General features: G+C 43.1%; 1 protein-coding gene across 1 annotated transcript in view; it reads right to left on the bottom strand.

Annotated features, from left to right (window-relative positions):
- The window catches only part of ESRRB (estrogen related receptor beta), a 237,324-nt gene that overhangs the window by 169,593 nt on the left and 47,103 nt on the right, over positions 1 to 20,628 (bottom strand). The window contains exon 3 of the mRNA XM_043516231.1: positions 1,931 to 2,095. The gene's annotated coding sequence lies outside the window, so the exon portion shown is untranslated. The remainder of the gene's footprint in view (positions 1 to 1,930; positions 2,096 to 20,628) is intronic.

Raw genomic sequence — 20,628 nt, 5'->3', positions numbered from 1 at the left:
TCTGAATGTAGGCATGTTGGAATTTTGCTGTGTGCATGGTGGAGAAAGAGGTTGCTTTTTTAATTTTAAATTTTTTAAGAGGATCTAAAACTAGTTGTACAGTACCTTCTTTGTTTAACTAAAACCACCATTTTGATTTCTTCAATATATTTTAGAATACCTGCTCCGATTTGAATAATTCAACTATAATGGGAAATAAACAGAGAAACAATAAATATAATACTGTGCCAAACAAACATTGAAAAAAATAAATTAAAGAACAACAGAAAGTGAAAAAATCTTACCAGTCAGAACTAAGCTTTCTATACTGAGCATTGTCAAGCTGAGAATTCTATTTAATTTGCTTTTTTGGAGGAAGCTTTGAGTTGCAATTATTTTAAACATTACTAATCTATGGAAAAACATGTTTATCAACGTTGTCCTGCAAGCTGCGCCTCTACAATTCCAGTTCGTTAGCTTCAGATATTACATGGATGGTTATAATCTTTGCAAGTAACTATTTGGAATAAGTTCCAAAAGAAAACAAAAAAAGATACACTTGCAAGTCAAAGACTTCAGGAATGGTAAAATTTGCATTGAATAAAAAGCCACAGTTCTAGATGTATATTTATAAGACAAGATCTGGCCTGTGTCACCTTCCCTCAATCAATCCCGCCACACCAATCTTCATTTATTTCTTAGTACTTGATACTTGAATCAAAAGGCAGCTCTTGCGTTGTTCTGTTCATATTTTCATTAGAAGTTTGTTCAGTCCAAATTATTTCAAACCAAACCATTTTGTATTCTTTTTGTTGCTTTCAAAACGTTAAAATATCTGTCCTAAAAAAAAAAAAAAGTTGCCAGAATGTACTTTGGGAACAATGTATATAACTAAAAGTGTACCCCACTGGAAAAAACAAAAATAAAAATTGTAATCTTGATTTTTTTCCCCACCTGTGAGACATTATAAACGCAAGAAATTTCAAAGAAGCCACATATATTTGTAATAAAGATTGTTCTATCCTTTAAAAAAAATATTAAAAAGTAAAACTGTCAAAAATCACAAGTCTTTGTTTGTCTTGTTTCTTTTGGGCTCAATTTCCAATTATTTCAGTTTTTTGACCCCAAAAAATGTTTATATAATGAATAAAAACTAGTTTCCGATTCATTTTTAAGCCTTTGTAATTAGAGCTTCTCCTACATTTTCCTTTAACAAAAGCCACACCAAAATACACACCAATTGTATGCGTTTTATTTTGCATTTTAGATACCTTAAAGCAAATACCTCACACAATGGAGTCCTCCTTTGATTGTCACTATGCTGACTTCTCAAAGTCTTGCAACCCTTTATTGCCTCTGTAGAGGCTTTAGAAATTAAGTTGTTTGGGGACCTTTACAATTAGACAAACATCAGCTGCTCAATGCCAAACGCCTTTGGTGAAACAAAATTTTATTTTCATGTGTGCTAGAGAAGGTGTGAGCCAAAGCTAGCGGGTTTTGGGGGGTGATTGGCAGAATGGTTGTTTTTTTTCTTTTAGTAATTGGTTGCTGAAGTTTCCAAGTATGTGGTTTTTATACCAGCGGTGGGGAAATATCACCTGTCCTTGGTAAGCCCTTAAAGCAGAGTTACATTATACAGTGGCCTTTTCAGAACACCAGCAAAGCTGACTATTTCCATTCCCAAAACAATCCCATTCTGCTCAAACTTTCGTTTGTTTTAAGAAGGAAAAAACCCAACATCCAAATAGTGAAATTGACTGATTTACATGAAGTTCTGAAATCATCTTGCCTGCTTGTGGATCACTCTGACCTTCCTTTGACAGTATGAAAACAGAAAAAAAAAATTAAACCACATTGAGATGCTGCCATAATTTTAAGCCCAGATAAAAGGATTAGTACAGGGAGACATTTGGATCCAAAACACAATAAAAGGTAGAAGTTAAGTACTTACATGCTGCAGGTTGAGAAAGAAGCTCTGGGCTGGAACAGAATTTTCCTTGCCCTCAGGTGTTTCTAATTGCTGATTAAATATCTTTTGGTTCTGCCTGCACCAGCCGACAGTCCCCTCTGTGTCTCTGCCTCTTTGTGACTAGGACACAGTACTCTGAGTCCCAACCTATAAATAGATCCCAGCTCTGTGATTGATATAACAGGCAGCTGACAAAAAAAAAAAAAAAAAAAAAAAAAAAAAACCACCACCACACACACCATAGGAAAGCAGCAAAAGCTGGACTTTCACCTCTGTACTGCACCCAGAAAGGAGTCCCCCACAGTCACCACTTCCCCACAGCAGCATTACAGCAACTTTGGGTATGTAAGCAAGTGAACAAAATTCACTGCACCAAAAGAAGAAAAGGAAAAGGAAAAGTACAGATGCTGGCTTGGATTTGACTCCTTTACACCTTGAACTTAGAAAAAGAAAAGAAAAAGTGTGAGCTGAGTACAGTTCTGAACTGTGTTTTATTCCAAACTCTTTCCATGAAACTTTGCATTCCTGCTACAGAATAAACTGGGGCTGACACCTGGGTTAGTAACTGCAAGGTTAGACAGCAAAGAGTTCAGGGCTTGAGAATGAAGTTACTGTTCTCTGTGATCCATTTGATCAGGACACTCCCTGATAACTAACATCAGGATATTGACAAAATTCACACTTTTAAAGGAACCCCCAGACCAAGGGATTCCCTGTTGGCTAATGTTAGCTCAGAGTAACAAGTTACTAAACTTTGGGGGATTTGTATAGGAGTTTGATCAAGTCCTTGAATATTTGGAAAAACCTCCCAGTGTTGATGTTTGTAGCTATGGAATTGTCTTCCACGGAATGGGGTGAGCCCCATTGTTTGGGACACGTATGCATGACTGGCTAAAGCCCTTAAGGATGGACTGTAGCAAGCAATCCTGCCTGGCCCCCATTGGTAAGTGTGGGGATGGTCTAGATGGGACTTTACAGGGCTTTTCCATCTCGCACTTCTATGATTTCTTCTACTAGCTCCCAAATCAGTCTCAACAGCAGATCAACTGAAGTCTCAAGCATCTGTAGGAAGTGGCTGTTAGCACTATTCTCCAAGCCTTCTCTGACTCCCAGATGTTTAACATCAGTAGTGACCTCCATGGCAGATATGTAGCTCTCCATACCAACTGGACTCAGAGGTATGGCCCAATGGGTGGCAACTGCAGCTGGGTATTGAGGGATACAGAGGGCAGAAGGAAAAGCTGAGGGAATAATGATCTTCAACATTAGACATTTTGGGGGTCTCTTGCAGTGTGGAATAGAGGACCAGTTCAGCTCTGGTGGTGAAAACAAGGTACCAGCACTCATCAAAAACTTTTACCACCATGTCATCTAGATTTACTCTGAGCAGGGTTAGGCAACATGATGTTCAAAAACTAGTGTCCCACCTACACTATTGCTACTATTTCCATAAAGTTGCACCAGTGCTAGTGCAGTGGTGGGAGTTTTCCCAAAATAAGCCTAGGAGACACACCAGCATGGCCCAGGTTTCAGGTTACACCAGGTGATTATTCATGTAAATAACTGAAAGCAGTTTCCCTACTTTAAGGCCAAATCCTTCAGTGCCGAAACAAGCAACGCATTCTTTGGAGTCAATGGGCCTTTTTCCTGAGTAAAGAAGGCAGGACTCATGTTTTTCCATGAAATAAGAATTATATGTCATGTCATTTCCCTAATATTCTAATTCTTACAGCATGGTCTAGTGGACGAAGCAGTGGACTGGGTGCAGGACACATAGGTTCTGTTCCTAGCTGTGCCACTGCCTTGTGTGATTTTGAGCTAGTTGAGCTCTGTTCTTCAGTTTTCCCATCCATAAGCAGAGATAACGATGCTTAACCTCCATTGTAAAGCACTTTGGTATCTACAGAAGAAAAGTGCTATACTTAGCATTATGATAAGCAGTGTGCCAGATTCAGCCCTAGTATAGTGCTATTGACTTCAATGGAGATGCACCCATGCCTCTCAACTGAATTTGGCCCTTTGATTTTTGCAGAGTCAATATCTAACTGAAGGGACAACTCCTCTTGAATTTCATCAAAAACACAACCATATTTTCATGAATGTGCTCTAATTTTGGGTGCCGAAAGGGAGAGACTTGGGGTCAGATTTTGAGAGATGTTGAATACTTGGCTCCCACTGACTGTCACAGAGATGCCACTCCAACCCACCCCATCATGGGGGGACGTGGTATTGTAGCAGCCTTTCCTCAATTTCCCCAGAGTCTTCTCTGGCCATAGGAGTGACCTGGCCTCCAGCCAATCCAACTAACAGAGTCCAGCCCCTTTCAGGACCTTGGAGTCTTTCACTTGAAGTCCAACAGAAAATAGCAAAACAACTGAATCTTCAGCCCAGCTGGACTCAGCTGCCAGCCTCCTTCTTTGCAGGCTAATCCCAGCTGCGAACTGTACCAACACTGACCAAGTTTCTGGCTTTCACTCTCACTGCCCCGGGTTAGCACACACTTTCCCTTCTCAGGGTTTCAGACAGGCTACAGTCTCTCACTGGCTCCTGTCTCCCCTGAGGCTCCTTGCCCACCACAGGATAGCGTGTCTGGTTTGCTTCCCCCACCAATCCCCCACTTCCAGACTGTCTTCCTCTAAAGTTCAACCCTGCACAGGTATAACAGGGCAGGACTAACTGAACTAGGCTGACTGGCCCCAAGTCTATCCTTAGAGGGGGCAGGCCACCCTATTACAGACTTCAGCTGGAATTTTTAGTGCTGAGTACTTCTGAAAATCAGGCCAAGGTGCAGCAAAGAGGCTCCCAAACATTAAGGTACCCAAATCCAGTGGCCATTTTTGAAACGTTTGACCTTAATACAAGTGTAGTTGTATACATTCTGCACCAAATAAATAAAAATGCAACCAATTTGTTCCTTGCCTTTCCATATCACCTAACCCTTTACAAACATTATTTAATTAAAGCCCATGCAAGGTAGGCCAGTATTATCCCTATATTGTATTGGGGAGAAAGAATCTGAGGCACAGAGATACCAAGAGATTTGCCCACACTGTCTCAGCAACACAGTGGCACAGCCTTGAACAGAGCCCAGAATTCTTTGAATCTTCATCTCCTCTTTTATTCGAGCATATGAATTTAGTTGTTATACTTTGGGAGAAAGAAGTCAGAGGTCCAGGAAAAACACTCTCCTAAGTCTGAAGCTGGTTCTTTACACATAACTCTCATGGCCCTAACTCAGTCAACTCCTATGTGGAAGCTCTTCTTCATTCCAGCAGTAAATGATGTGTGTCAGGCAGTCTCACAGAGACATGGACAGACAGGGGTAGAAATCCTATAGCAGAGGAAATCCTACATAGACTTTACACCCATCGCAACACACTGTAGAAAGGAGGCCAGAAGATTGGAGGGAAAAAAAAAAAACCCTCACCTCAAAATATATTTAAAAACAAGCTACTTGTAGAGTGGATAAAGGTTTAATAGATTTTTCTTCGAACACCTAGTCTAGAGTATTGCCATCTGGAAAACTGGGACTGTATCTAAGCAGGCTCTCTCACTGGTTATTTGCTGTTGCATTTGTTAAAAGGTTCCTGTCATTAGTACCTACTGTAGTTAAAGTTGAAGGCAGCTTCCACTATAAACTCCTGCTTCACAGGCTCATAAATGCCCCCAAACTATTATTTATGTATATGAAATTTTCAGTGATTGACTTCTGCTCAAGGGTGAGGGGTTTGGGGGAGAGGACAGGAAAAGTAAGTGTGTGGGTGGGTGGGTGGGTGGCTGAGAGGGAGCAAGTGTCAATTGGGCAAAACCCTTTCAGCCATTTGTAAATTATTATGGAAGAATGAAACATACTACACTTTTCCTCCAATGTTAAAAAAGAAAAGTAATCATACTTTAGACAGGGCTACAGCAAATATATATGAAGCTTGAAAGATGGCCGAGACAGAGAGCTGGGATCTTCTGGGAGCGTGTGAAAAAAAGCAAGCACCCAAAAAATCACTTCTATGCATGCTGAGCATATCTGCCATGATTTTAGCAGAGCCCAATGTAACTGCACCTGGTTTAATGTCAGGGAAAACATAAGGATGTACAACTACAACAACAACAACAACAAAAATCAATAAAAAAAATCATATCCCATAGTTTTAGGATATTCTATCCACAATCTTTTTAAAAAAAAATTTGTAGAAGGCAGCAAAAAGTTTTGTTTTAAAAAACAAACAAACAAAAAAAAAAAACTTTCCCATTAGGAAGATTCAGTTGTCATTTTAACATAATCTACAAGAGAACTCTCACCAGCCAAAAACTGCAGCAAAGGTAGGATATCATCCTATAAGCCTCAGTGGGGTGTGAACTTCAGAGCCTTCAAATTGGGACCATTTAAATACTAGCATTATTATGAAGAAAAATAAAGAAAAATTAAATAAAAAAAAACCCATGTCAAGGCTGCTTGGTTAACACCACTAAGCGTGACAGAAATGCGGAAGTAGAGGTTCCAACAGCAACATGATTTTTAGTGCATTGCCTATATGGAGTATTTTCCAGATCTGTTTTTGTGTTTAACTGTGTTGATTAATTATACTCCTCATACACAGAATGCACAAGACAGTGAAGTTGCTGATGCCAATGGAAGCCTAGCTATTGTGTTTCCTGACCTTTGGAGAATTTTAATGCTGTAACCTTAACATTACATTAATTTGCATTTTTCTGTGTAATCTGTATTCTCAACAGGGCTTTTCTTTGTGTCCTCTGAATAAAACTCTGTGTCCAGCACTCTCCCAACAAGCACTAAAATCATGAGATATTCTTGCACCTTGCAATGTCCTTTGTACCACTGGAGAAAGTAACACCACTGACTCAGTGCAGTTTTGACTTTTATTCCTTCTTTAGTTTCAATATATTTTATTAATTCTCAAATATTTTTTAACGGTGGCTGTCCAATCGCAGTTTTGCCATTGACTTTAAGAGTATTTGTGCCTGATCACACTTTTATCAATTTATTTACTGTTGAGTTCACCAATATTACACTAGTGATCCACTGTTAGGTACGCACAGTATAGTGTACTCATGTTAGATATTAGTACTTAAATGAAGTGTATTCAGAGAATTCAATATGTCTGAATTTGTACAGAAATAAAATCTATGAGGCTCTATCTAAAGCTTATTAGCAGCAGGACAATTACACACTGCAACATATTTAAATATCCCTCCTAAACACTTAATTCTGAAGCATTGCCTCTATCTACAAAAGTTAGTGAGTTTATTAGATTGTTTAAATGTCAACTTCCTAGATTTGCTCCTTGGGGAAGGTATCTGCCTCATGTGTTTTCTATATATGATAACATCTATGTACTTCTGTGAAGCACCTACCACACTTATTTATTACTTTTAGCACTGACAACAAGTACACACTTGTGCAGACAGAGCATTAACTAGGCACTTAATAGCCTCTTGGTATGTTTGAGATTTGTATAAGGTCAGCTTGAGACAAGCAATACTGTTTCATGTTCTCAATAACCTTGGGGGCAGGGGGAGTGAGAGAGAGCACGGCTAGTTTTATAGCAAACACCTATTGTAATAATATCCATACTAACTTTGATAGCAGGAAAAGGGGGAGGAAGACCAAGAGATTTAAACCAGTTTTAGTGCCAAAGGAAATAGGGAGGAGCTGAATAGCCAGGGACATGGTGGTACCCTTGCCTAGGTTTGTTTGTCTGAGAACAGACTCCCTTAGAGCATCTCTAACAAACAACATAGTCACTGATGGGCCCAGCCATTACATTTGGCTCCAAATACAAACTTCCAGAATACATGAAGGCCCTTTGATCTGGAGTTTTGGTTCAGCTCACCAGAGATTAAAATAAGCTTCCAAATTCAGATTGGGCTTTTATACTGAAATAAAATGATCCTCCCAGCACACTCTACAAACTCTAACGAACTCTAACAGTCATTTTTAAGAGATCCAAAAGCAAAGTCCCGCTTCTATGGGAGCCCTAGAGCAGGGCATTCCTTGGCTGCAAACACCATTTCTAACGAATGAAGGAATAAACAGTTCCAGGAGGAGTCCCCCAGCTCCACAAAGCTTGAAAATCAACAGATAAATGAGACTCAAAATTACTTGCCTGCTTTCTGAGGTCTGCTTGGGAAGAGCCCAATTCCGCAGCCCTTATCCACATAAAAAACAAGTTCCCTGATCAACAATAATCAGATGAATCCATGGAAGGAGATAAGTCACCAACATGAATTGCCTGGGTTTCAAAAAAAGGAAAGGAAAGAATCTAAAGCAAGTCTCTTGTGTGGGGCCACAGGGCACAAAGCTCGTCTCTAAAGCAGTGCCAAGAATTTCCTGCCTTGCCCAATCTCTTAGGAAAGTCACTAACTTCTCAACATTCTCCCCTTACTCCAAGGCAGAGCCCTCTCCTGCGTCTCTGATCCAGAGCTAAAGCTGCGCTTTCCTAATCAAAATTAAGAAAAAAAGTGTCACTCTCGGGGCATTTCATTAAAGAAAAGGAGAATCCTATGCGTCATACAGCGAGCATTTTTCTGTTCTGAAGGCCAGCAAGATGGTAAAAACAGCACTCACGCCCAGACCTTCTCAAACCAACATTTTGTCAGATCTCCCATACCAAGCAGGATCAAGACCAGTCCATACTGGGAGACCTCCAAAGAATATCCAGAACAAGGAGTGGCGTTAATGATTCAATAAGGCAGTAGTGAACCCTAGTATCAGCATGGAGTCAGGAACCGCGCTGCTGGAGCGGTTAGTTTATGGATGAGCTAAGTCAAACCATCTAATTTTTCTTTTGGTATTTAAGATCCCATTTTACAAACAACTGGGGTGTTAATCTCGGTGTCTTGGCCTGATTCTATCTCAGGAAATTAAATTCTACCTTCCCAAAATTCACCCTTGCATTTTCAGCTCTATACAGTATTTCCTTTTCCAGATGTTTGTGTAGGGCTGCTGTGCACTGTTAAACAGCTGCTATGCACCACCCCAGAGGGGTTGCATTTCATTTGTGGGTGAAGTGATTTCCATCTCTCTACACAATTCTGCTAGTGTCTCTCAATCCTTCCCTGCAGCACCCTCTGCTTCTCCAGTCCTGGTGCTTGAGGTCCCCCCGCCAAAACACACACACATTGCAGCTTTGCCAGTTTACCTCAATTAGCCTTGGATTCCCTCAAACAGCTCTACCTATGCACTCCACTCTAGACCTATAGCAATCCTTGTTCTTACAGTCCAGCTCCCAAAGATGGGAAACTTTCATGTGTTAGAGCATGTCATCCACATTAAACAAAACCCTTGTTTAAATTAGATCAGAGTGCATTTGCTATGAGGCAGCTTGTAGGAATTTCCCAGGGGGAGTCCACACTGCTGTTGCTCTGTCTCTGGCAGACAACGAGCACTTCCCATTTCTATCATGTCAGGCATCCACCTGGATACCCAGAAGAGAGTTATTCTGAACAAGATAATGGGAGCAGCACATGCTGCCTAATGCACACACCGTCAGGCAGGTGCATGTGCTGCCCATGCCATTGTCTGGGTTCTATTCACCTTTTATCACCCCTACCTTGGTCCAAAAGCCAAGAACAGGTAAAGAAAGTGCCATAGGTATCACAAAACCACAGACACAGCAGCACTGGAGGCTGTCAAGAAAATGTGTTTGGTGTGCAGCTGAGGAGATACTGGGACTGCCTCTCTCGGATGGGCTGAACTGAACCCTAATTCCAAAGATACCAATGTTTGAGGGCATTGAAGGGAAGACACTAGGACTCTGTAGCAATCCCTGCCTACTAGGTGATGGTAGCTACAGCTGAACTTGAACTAGCATAGTCCCACACAAACTAAACACTAATGTAGTAAAAGTGAAGCCTATAAACAGCTGAATCTTTCCCCTTTCAAAAGGCTATAGATCTACTAGCATTAACAGTGCAAAGAAACTGCTAGCCAAGTTCTGCAATCTAAAGTGAATTTACCCAAAGTCCTGTGCAAACAGCTCTCCTAGGATTCTTGTTTCTGCAGGATTCTTGTTTCAGGTGCAGATTTCTTCATTTTAGTTGTGTTGCTCTGTCCCTTGTTATCACTTTATCCAGGACTCCTCCTGCTGCTGAGTCTATCCCAGCCTGGAATAACCAGTCCCTCCCATTGCTTCTGCCCACAGCCTTGTTGTAGTTTGAAGGTAAGGTTCAGCTCTTTGCCAATCCCACCCTCCAGCAGGGTGTCACTGTCATTCTCACAATGCACACAATTGCACATGTTCCAGCTAGGACTGCCCATAACAGAGGAAGTAAAACTATTGGTTGCAGATCCCAGATCATTAGAATAGCCTCTCCACTGGCACACTGAACACCAGGCAACTTGCCCAGGAACTTGTACACAACTTTAAAAAGGCATCAATAGAATTAAAAGACATATAGCAACCCTTCTCTACCACCTTCTGTATGAGGATCCCAAAAGTCTTCACAAAAAAATAATGATCCAGTTTCCCTCACCACTGTGAGGTAGATTCCTTTTTATTATCCCTGTATTACAGATGATGAAACTGAAGCACAGGGAAGGGAAATGAAGAGGGATAGATTAACAGTTAAGAATAGGACCATAAACAACTGGAGGAAATTTTAAAAGAAAAATAAAGAGACTCTAGGCATATATATAATTGGTTTGTGATTCAGTGGCATAAAGAATGCTCTCTTCATACAGCTGTTTAATAAAGAATAATGCTATTCCTATTTCTTCACTAAAGGCCTATATTTCTGCTTCACACATCACTGACAGGAAAAGACAAGAATCTAACAGGTGAAGGTCTCCATGGGAGGAGAGCCCAGAAGATGATATTTGTACACTTTAAGGGTAGCATACACTAACACTGTTGCATTATGTTTGGGTTTTATCATGGGTAGGCCTCCATTTGTCATATACAATTTAGAGGGATGCTGCCCAGTCAAGTCTGACAAAATTTAATGTATGGATCAAAACAGGTTATTACAACACTTAAGACACATGGGAACTTTTCCATGTCTTTTTGTTAAAAGAAACAGTTTATTTAAAAAAAAAAAAATAAACCTTCCTTACAGTCTCTCACTGGCTGCCAGTCCATTTCTAAGTAAAATGCAAGACATTGGTTCTCATCCACAAAGTTCTAAATGACATAAGCCCAAGTTATCCAAGACACCTCCTCTCCCTTGCCACACCAGAGATGTCCTTGAGAAATACTTCCTATATCTTGCCTTAGAGTGAAGCTCAAGCAAATCCTTCTCAGGAGCAAGCCCTGGCCTCTGGAATTTTCTCCTGCTGGAAATACAACTGAGCCCAAAATTGGCCATGTTTAGAAAAATGCATCCATTTCCAGCAATGGTGGGCTCTGGCTTGTTCCCCCCCCCCCCACCAATCACTATCCTCAAACATTGTGAAGCTGTGGGGTACCATAATGCATTTCTTCATTATATTGGGTAAAGTTATGTGCTCCCATTTTAAACAGTGATGGACAACCTCACAATGTTCAATATAATAAAGTTTACAAGCAAAATCCATTCAGCCATTTTTCAGTATTATGAGCAAGTAAAAAGTAAGGAACTTCCCAGACAAAAAAAAATGTTGACACAACACACGACTATGTAGTTAACGTTTATCTCCTAGTAATTGGTTAATATTTACAAGTCCTTTGTAGATTAACATCATTAGTACGACTAATTATAGATGTACTAGGATGACTCTATAGCTACATCTGTAATTCCCTTTCCATTATTATGTAATAGCTACTGTATGGTAACACCCAGAGAATGTATCTATCCTGTAATAAAAAGCTCAGAGCCCAGAGTCTCAGAGCCCAGGTCAGCTGACTTGGCCTCACAGAGCTCAGGTTGCAGGACTAAAAATAGCAGTGTAGACAAGACCCTGCAAGGGAAGGGAAGGTTCCAGTGCCGGAGCTCTACCCAAGTCTGCACATCTAAAGTGTAATTTTATAGCCCTGCAGCCAGAGCCCAGTGAGCCAGAGTCAGCTGACCTTGGTCAGTCACTGTCATACTGTAGGTCTTTTAATGCAGTATAGATGTATCCCCAGAGGCCTCAATCAGGATCAGGGACCCTTTGAGCTAGGCAAGGTACCTCCACCTATGAGGATATAGTCCCTGCTGCAAAGAGCTCACAAGTTAAGGCCTGCACTACACAGTTTTTGTCCCAATGTGATTATTTCAACTAGGGGTGTGATTATACTTTGATATAGTTCAAGCAGTTTAACATCCTAGTATGCATAAACATGCATATCTGGGTACAGCTTAGTTCTATAAAGAAGCTATATTGGTATAAGCACCTTTACAGGAGGTATAACTGCATCCATACTGGGGGCTGAACCAATCAAACTACACTGGTTTTTAAACCAATAGAGTTAAAGTGGAACAAAAATTGTGTGTAAACCAGTCCTAAGAAGGCAGGAGTCATAACAACAGGCAGAAGAGGGATACAATCAAGTATAGACTTGCAATTCTAAGCCTAGTTTTCAGCTTTCCTCCAGAAACAAAACTTCAGGTAGAAAGGATTCTATTTCCAATCTCTAGTCAGATGCTTTAAAAAAAAAATTGAAGTTTGAGGTTAATCCATCAAGGCATTTCTGACAAACAGGACTTTGGGAAGGGAGGTATAATCCCCTTTTTATAACTCCATTAATTATTTTAAAGGCCTGTTCCAAAAAAAGCTTGCCCTAGAATCTCCACATTTATTTTATTCAATATTTCTTACATTTAACTTTTATTGCATTCATCTTCTCAACTCATTCAGTCTGCCTATCTGCTTCTTCTGATAACACCAGCTCCTGTCATGTCTGTACTATGTATAACAACAATCTTTTGCATCTCAGGTTACATCTGCTGTGGTTACAGATTATCTGATGGAACCACAAATGAAGGTGCTTTTGCAGCGTTTTGGTAAACTTTGCTTCTTTTTTATGAGACTTTCCACCTCAACCCACCTCTGCTGGCTGTTGCTCACTTAGCAGATTGTCACGGGGTGCAGACTCACCCGGCAACACCTTCTGCTGGTCGTCGTCGGGGAATTAGCATCCAGCCTCTGGAGTGCCTCCTTCAGGCCGATGTTTCGCCGCCCCGGGCCCCTGTGTCCCTCCCAGACCCCGGTGCCCTTGTCTTGGGTGCTGCCCCCTAGCAATACCCCCACAGTTCTGGGTCTCCCCCTCCCAGGGGTACCCCCCACCCACTATCCCTACCTCGCCTCAGTCATAGGCTCCTGCCAGTCACCAGCTAGCCCTGCAACCTGGAGCAGGCTGCAGTATGAGCCATGCATCACAGGCAAGGTTAGGTTAGGACCTACTGCCTCTGCCTATCCGTGGCTGCCACTGCAACCCCCATACCTACTAGGCCTTCCCAGGCCTGCCACCTGGGGCTTTCCTGGCCCAAGCTCCCCAGCTCCTTTGGCCCTTCCCCAGCCCTGCTCCTAACCTAGGTACTTTCTCAGCCCTTGCAGCCAGGTCTCTCACTCTCCAAGCTAGAGAGAGTCTCTCTCCAGGAGGTTCTGGCTCAAAGCCTTAATAGAGCCAGCTGGGCCCTGATTGGGGTGTGGCCCCCAGCTGCTGCCACTTCCCCCAATCAGCCTACTTCCTTCAGGGCTGGAGCAGGTGCTCACCCTGCTACACCCCCCCCCATAAAGCCCTCACCCCTGGGGTTCAGGGGGAGTCTTGACCCCTACAGAGTTGCCCTTCTAGGCCTGCCCGCTTCTCCTCCACGGCCTCCCAGCCCCAGGCCATCTCCCGGACTTGGGCTTCGACCTTCCTGTGGGCCAGCTCAGCGGTCTCTAATAGTGCCCATAGGTCCTGGTCCTCCAGGCCCTCTTCCCTTAGGGTCTGGGTTCCCACAGCCACCTGTTCTACTCCGACCTGGGTCCCGGCCTCTTGCTGGGCCCAATCGGTCTGGGTTTTGTCCTTGGCGACAGCCCCCTTTTTGGTCTGGGTTCCCTCCATCCTGGTCGCCGCATCTTCCAGTCTTGACCCTTCCAGGCACACAGGCACCTCTTCCAGCCTCTCCTCAGTTCTCCTGAGGGGGCAGTGCCTCCTTATGTGGCCCCGTTCCCGGCAGCCCCAGCAGGTTCCCCGCCTCCAGGCTGTCTTGGGCTTTTCTTCGTCGCTCTGGCCTGGGCAGGCCCACCGCATGTGACCCATCTGCCCGCAGGCCCAACAGGTTGGCAGCCACCCGTGTTTCCACACCCGGCGGCCTGCCCGTGAGACCTCTCCTTGTCCCGGTTGGGGCTGCGGCACCCTGCCCCTATCCCCATAGGGACAGTCCCGTTTCAAATGCCCCGTTCGTCCGCAGGCGTAGCAGGCCTGACACTCTGCCTCCTGGCCCTGGCGCTCAGCCCCTCACGCCATGTTCTCCGGTTCCCTGCAAATCCCTCTCTGAGGAGTTGTATAAGGGCCCGCTGCTCCCTAGCCAGCTGCCCCATCCTATCGTCTAAGGAATGGGTGGGTCCCTTACGTGCCCGGAATCCCTCTTCTCACCAGACAACTCTCCTTGAGTAGGACATTGATGGCAGTTGTGTTCTGTTGAGCCACACCTCAGGATAACATTTTATTGTGTTGGTACCTTATAAGGTATCACTGATGCTATTTCTTTGTATTAAAAACCCCTGAACATACCTTCTGTGAATTGCAACATTTTCCTCAGTCTGTGAGGGAGCCGGCACTGATATTTTTAGGTAACCCACTTGCTCAATTTTTTTTCCCCTCTGTGACTAGATTACTGACTTATTCTAACTCATGTTGCCAGACACATTTTTCATCTCTTCCTCATTCCTGGTCCTCTTTGTGTTTCTTTCCCTACCCCCATTCTCATGTTTAGGTCAGGAGTCACTGTTGTTGGTATAAATAGGGCTAGTACACTTGTGTAACACTACATTTAGTGACTATGTTCTTCCATTGCTGGAAAGGGAGAGAAAAGAAGTTGCTGAGGCCCCACCCTCACTCCCCTGAAGCTAGCGGAGGCTCTGCTCCAGCCAGTAGCCAGGGGCTAGGATGGCCAAGGGAGGCTTGGGCTGGCTCGGTGCTTGGGCCAATGGCCTGGGGCAGCTTGGGCTGGCCGGCGGCCCGGTGCTCAGATTGGCCAGCTGGCAGATCAGGGCAGCTGGGGTGGGTGGGCCGGGGCTCAGGCCGCAAGTGGGGGCATAGGGCCTTGGGTGGAAAAAACAGGGCTGGGGGTTAGCCTCCCCAAAGGGCGGGGAGGGGGGGTTCACCAGCTGCCCATGTCCCCTATCCCCCATTCTCAGTGTAGTGTTGTGATAGGAAGCATAGAGACCATAGGGGCATTTGACTGCACTTCCACCAAGGATATAGAGAGAACTATGGTGAAAATTCCAGTTAGTATTACTAATCAAAGCAGATTTAGCTCCCATTTCAATGCAGGTGAAGATATTAGAACCAGTCAGCAAAAAAAGGTAGCCTGTGTCCAGGGCAGCTGATTGTCCAGATTCAACCCTGCCTTACACGTGTGTAGGGGGAGTGTAAAACACCACTGTTACGATACTCAGAGCGTTGTGTGCTCACTTTGCACAGGTGTAACTGACTGGACAAGGTGCAAGGTAGGAAACAGTCAGATCCCAAGGAATTAGTGATTCCCTTGAATAATTGCATTCAATCAATTCTGTTGCTATTTAGGTTTCCTGGGAGTTTTCCTTTTTGACCTAACTTGCATTTTGTTTCTCATTCTGCTTTTCCCCTGTCCTGGGGCACAAGCAGCCGTTTCTTATTCAGCCCTCTCATTTCAGCCTGCCTGTCTTGTCCTCCCCTGTGTCCAGTCTCTTTGTCCCAGGCTTTCCACCCTCTCCTTCCCCAGCTCCTCTTTCCCCCTCCTTTTGTTTTGGCCCACAATCATCCCCCAGCATATCAACAGCAGTGGGAAGTAACCTAATTAATAGTTACTTGATAGACTAACCACTCCCAATATCCCACTGGCAATTCAACAATCCTTTCTGCAGCTAGGAAAATATTTCCATGCTAATTAACAACAACATAGGGAATTTCCGGGCGGAAGGAACTGGAGATCCCCATCTGGGCCCACGTGTCTCATGCTGAGTTAGCAATTGTACCTCACAACACATTTCCCTACCAAATTCCTGTCTTATTCCATTATTAACTGTTTACACTGCCCCCTGCTCCTAAGGCCTTGTTAGTCCAACTTCTACTTCTTGCAAACAAACCCAGGCTAAATTACTTCAGTGCCCATTTGTGTGTCATCTTCTGTATTTGACACTTGCTCAAGCAGCCACATAAACTTCCCTTTTCTCTCCCTATTAGGGCTCACCTGAGTGGGATCCCACCCCAAGTTCTCAGTCCTAAAGGATAGAGATGATCCTAGATCAATTTTAAAAAGATTGTTCCAGCAATGTGCTTGGTCTCCATTTCAGCCCCAGCCATTTGCTGTCCAAAGAGGACTGGGCACAGTTTCCAGGAGTCTCCCCCTACTCGTCCTTTTGATATAACTAAAATCATTCCCTAGACTCATAGCAGTAACTATGCACTTGGATCTACAGGATCAATGTTTTCAGGTGGGCATGAGGGTGGTGATGGCAATCAGTCATAGTCAGGGTGGCAATGATGGATTTTGTGAACTGAAAAGCTGTTTATCTGCCAAGAACCAAGCAAAAATCGCTCATCTAAATGGTAACCTGCAAAAAAACAAACAAACAAACAAACAACACTTAATAAAATGGGGTTGAGGAGGAGGCCTTTTGCAACTGTTTGTTTCTTTATAATGGATAAAGAAAGTCTGAAAGGTTTCCTTTAAAAAAAAAAAAAAAATCTTGACTTCTACCTTTGAAATATCAGGAACTTCAAATCGGTCCTTCCCTGATTTTGGTAGAGGACTCACTGGAAATCTTAGATGCCGAATGTGAGCTTTCTCACTCCTTAATGGATGCACTGGGTGTCGAATATTTAGCAAGGATAATTTTTATCCTAATGATTTATAGTGTATTTGAGATAAGTTACTACCCAAAAGCAACCAAAACCCAAAAGGTTTTAAGTAGTGTGAATAAAAAACACTTTCCCTCTCTGTTAATCAAGTTTCAGTAGCACGACATTAATGGTAACTTCAGTACAAGTGATCATATACAAACAGAATAAAGTCAAGTCCAGTGATACAGACACTTCATGTTTTAAAAGGGCCAATTTCACAAAGCTGAAAACAATTATGAACCAAATTGCCTGGGAGGAAGAATGGGAATGGTGATTGGGAATTGTTCAAGAACACTTGACTAAATACCCAAAAAGCCACAATCCCACATTCAAGGAGAAGATCATATTTGTTTAAAAAACCCAACAACCTCGTTTAGAAGGAAAATGAAGGCAGCTATTAAAAACAAACAACAAACAACAACAACAACTGGAAGAAAGGGGAAGTTGATAGCAATGAATATAAATCAGAAGCTAGGAACTGTAGAAAACTGATAAGGGAAGCAAAGGGACACAACAAGAAATCTATGGCCAGTAGAGTTATGGACAATAAGGAGATATTTTTAAGTACATGCGTAACAAAAAGAATCCTAACAATGGTATTAGTCCATTACCGGATGGAAATGGTAGAATTATCAACAATAATGAAGAAATGGCAGAAGTGTTCAATAAATATTTTTGTTCTGTATTTGGGGAAAAAACCCAGATGATGTAGTCAGCATATGATACCACTCTTTCCACTTCACTAATATCTCAGGAGGATTGTAATATCATGCCCACCACCTGCCTCTATTTCCCCTGCACCAGGTCCCCCAAAGAACTCAGTTTCCAGCCACCTTCTCAGACCAAAAATCCTTTAATTCATTCTGCACTAGGCAGGCAACAGAATTAATCAGAAACAGAACTCAAAATTCCGCAAATACGAACAAAGTATTTCATCAGTTCCAGCTCTACACAGTCTCCTGTTTCCCAGGGTTCCCTAGCTTACTGCTAGACCTCTTACCTCTGACTGTTGTAGTTACTTCTCTTAACCACACAGAACCCTGCAGCTTCCTGCAGCCTTTTTTATTTGAATCAACAGATTCCTCTTGGTGTGGCTTATTCTCTAATCAGGGCTGGCTTAGTCCCAGCCCAAGGGCAAGCCACCCTATTACAAGGATGTTAAACAGCAATTACTAAAGTTAAACATTTTTAAATCACCATGGCTGTAAGTTGCATCCAAGAATTTTAAAAGAGTTGGCTGAGGAGCTTGCTGCACCATTAATGTTAGTCTTAGAACAATGGGGAAGTTCCAGAAGACTAGAAGAAAACTAATGTTGTGCCAATATTTTAAAAGGGTAAATGAGATGACTTGGGTAATTATAGTCCTGTCAATCTGACATCAATCCCAGGCAAAATAATGAAGTAGCTGATACGGGTCTCAATTAATAAAGAATTAAAGAAGGATAATACAATTAATGCCAATAAAGAGGTTTGTGGAAAATAGACCCTACCTAACTAACTTGAAATCTTTTTTTAATGAGATTACAAGTTTGGTCGATAAATGTAATAGTGTGGATGTAATATACTTGGATTTCTGTAAAGTCTTTGACTTGGTACTGCATGACATTTTTATTAAAAATCTAGGAAGCTATAAAATTAATGTGGCACACATGAAATGAATTAAAAACTGGCTAACTGATAGGTCTCAAAATGTAATTATAAAGGGGGAATCATCATCAAATGGGTGTGTTTCCAGTGGGGGTCTCGTCAGGATTGGTTCTTCACCCTACACTATTTAACATTTCTTTCAATGACCTGGAAGAAAACTTGAAATCATCACTGGCAAAGTCTGCAGATGACACAAAAATTGGGGGAGTGGTAAGGGGACAAGTCTGAGGACAGGTCACTGATACAGAGTGATTTGGATAACTTGTTAAACTGGGCACAAGCAAACAATATATGTTTGTGTTAGCAGATCTGATTACAACATCAGGGCCAAGGTGTGGCCTTTGGGCTCTAGTAAATTACAGATGCAGCCTTTGGCTTGGTAAAGCTTGATGCCCACAGTTTAAACCATAACCTCATCCATTGATTCAGAGGCAAGCTAAGAAACCCTCTTCATTCACCTCAGTGAGGTTTCTATTTATCCTGAACTGAAAGGTGGGAGAGGAGGGTGACTGGAAATTATAGTAAAGTCTTTTCAAAAACCCTTCAGTGGCTGTTGTCATCTCTAAATCTCAAGAGTGGAAACAGGCTTTTCTTTTGTGCTGAGGAGAGCTCAGGTCCAGGCTCCGACTGGGACTCAGAGAACCTGAGTCTAGCCTCTGACTGACCAATACAGTTTAGGTGCCAGATAGGAAGCAGAGTAGTTTAGTGGCTGAACCCCAGGAGTGACAGTCACATGATACAAGTTCTAGCCTTGGTTTTGCCACTGACTCACTGTGCCACCCTGAGCAAATCCTGTCGCTGATCTATGCCTCAGTGTCCCTGACTATAAACTGGGCAGTAATGATTTTGACCTATCACTGTAAAGCACTTTCAGAGCTAGATTGAAAGCACAATGGAAATGCCAAGAATTATTAGCAGAAAGTGTGGGTGAAGGGTAAACAACTCCAGTTCTTGTAGGGACGGTAAGCGAAATCATCACTCTCAAAAATCAATGACATTACATGCAGAATTAATTTGGCCCTTCCTGATCTCTTTCCCTATGAGGGACTCTTGCGGGGCAGGTATACCCTGTCAACCCCCGGGGGGGGGGGGCATTATGGTCCTGCAGCCAAGTTCAATGGAATACTCCTCCCAGGGCAGTATAGTCTAATGGTTATGGTCAGGGAGCCTGTCCTTAGGTTCAGGGCAGTCTGGCCTAGCAGATGGAGTCAATGGGACCACTCTCCTCCTTGCAGGGTGGTGCGAACTAATGGCTAGAGTCAATAGAACCAACCTCCTCTGCGCAGGGAAGGGGAGAAGAACAGAAGAACCGTCATGTCTCCAAATCTGGCGATGGCCATAGACAAACAGTACAGGCCAATTACCTCCTTTACATCTCAGTGCAAAAAAGAAAACAAAAGTAAACAAAGCAAAGGTGAGAGAAACACCGACTGTGAAATTTAGATCCAGTCACTCACTGAGGGTTCCCATTAGTCTTACTCACATGTAAAGGATTTGATGGAGCAACAGAAAACATAGGCATAATAATTTCTAAAAGCCACTTCTAACCAACATGGAATCATACCAGAGGCCACCAGAACAGACCAGAGGGTGCCAGGGCCCAGCACATACACTAGAGGCCACCAGATCACATTGGCCCTCTCCAGGAACCAATGGGATCTCAGCAGACTGCACAATGGCCCCAGCACACAGGTTCGTTCCAGACAGGAGATTCTCAAACATACACAGGGAGATGGAGAATTATTTTGAGTTAAACACTCAGATCAGAAATGGGGGGATTGGCTCAGCTCAGTGAGCAATAGATACCAAGGTGTGAGGCACCACAGAGACAGAGAGAAAAGAAAGCAATAGCAACAAAGGGCAGGGGAGTGGAGAAGATAACACTCATTCCCACCATCCTGGTACTGCCTGTGCAGCTATCCTAACTCCAGCCTGATTATGGCTCACATAGTCTGGCCTCTCCAACACCCACGTGCCACCTGACTCATCTTCCCTTTCTGGCACTGCAATTCCTGCCCACTGAGCCCCAACCCCTGCACCACTCTCACTGACTTCCTCCTCTCACTCCAGCATTTCCCTGGCCAC

Source organism: Dermochelys coriacea, chromosome 6 (genome assembly GCF_009764565.3).
Source record: "Dermochelys coriacea isolate rDerCor1 chromosome 6, rDerCor1.pri.v4, whole genome shotgun sequence".
Taxonomy (NCBI): Eukaryota; Metazoa; Chordata; order Testudines; family Dermochelyidae; genus Dermochelys; species Dermochelys coriacea.
Note: the sequence above shows the minus strand (reverse complement) of the source record. Positions and strands in the feature narration are given on the sequence as shown.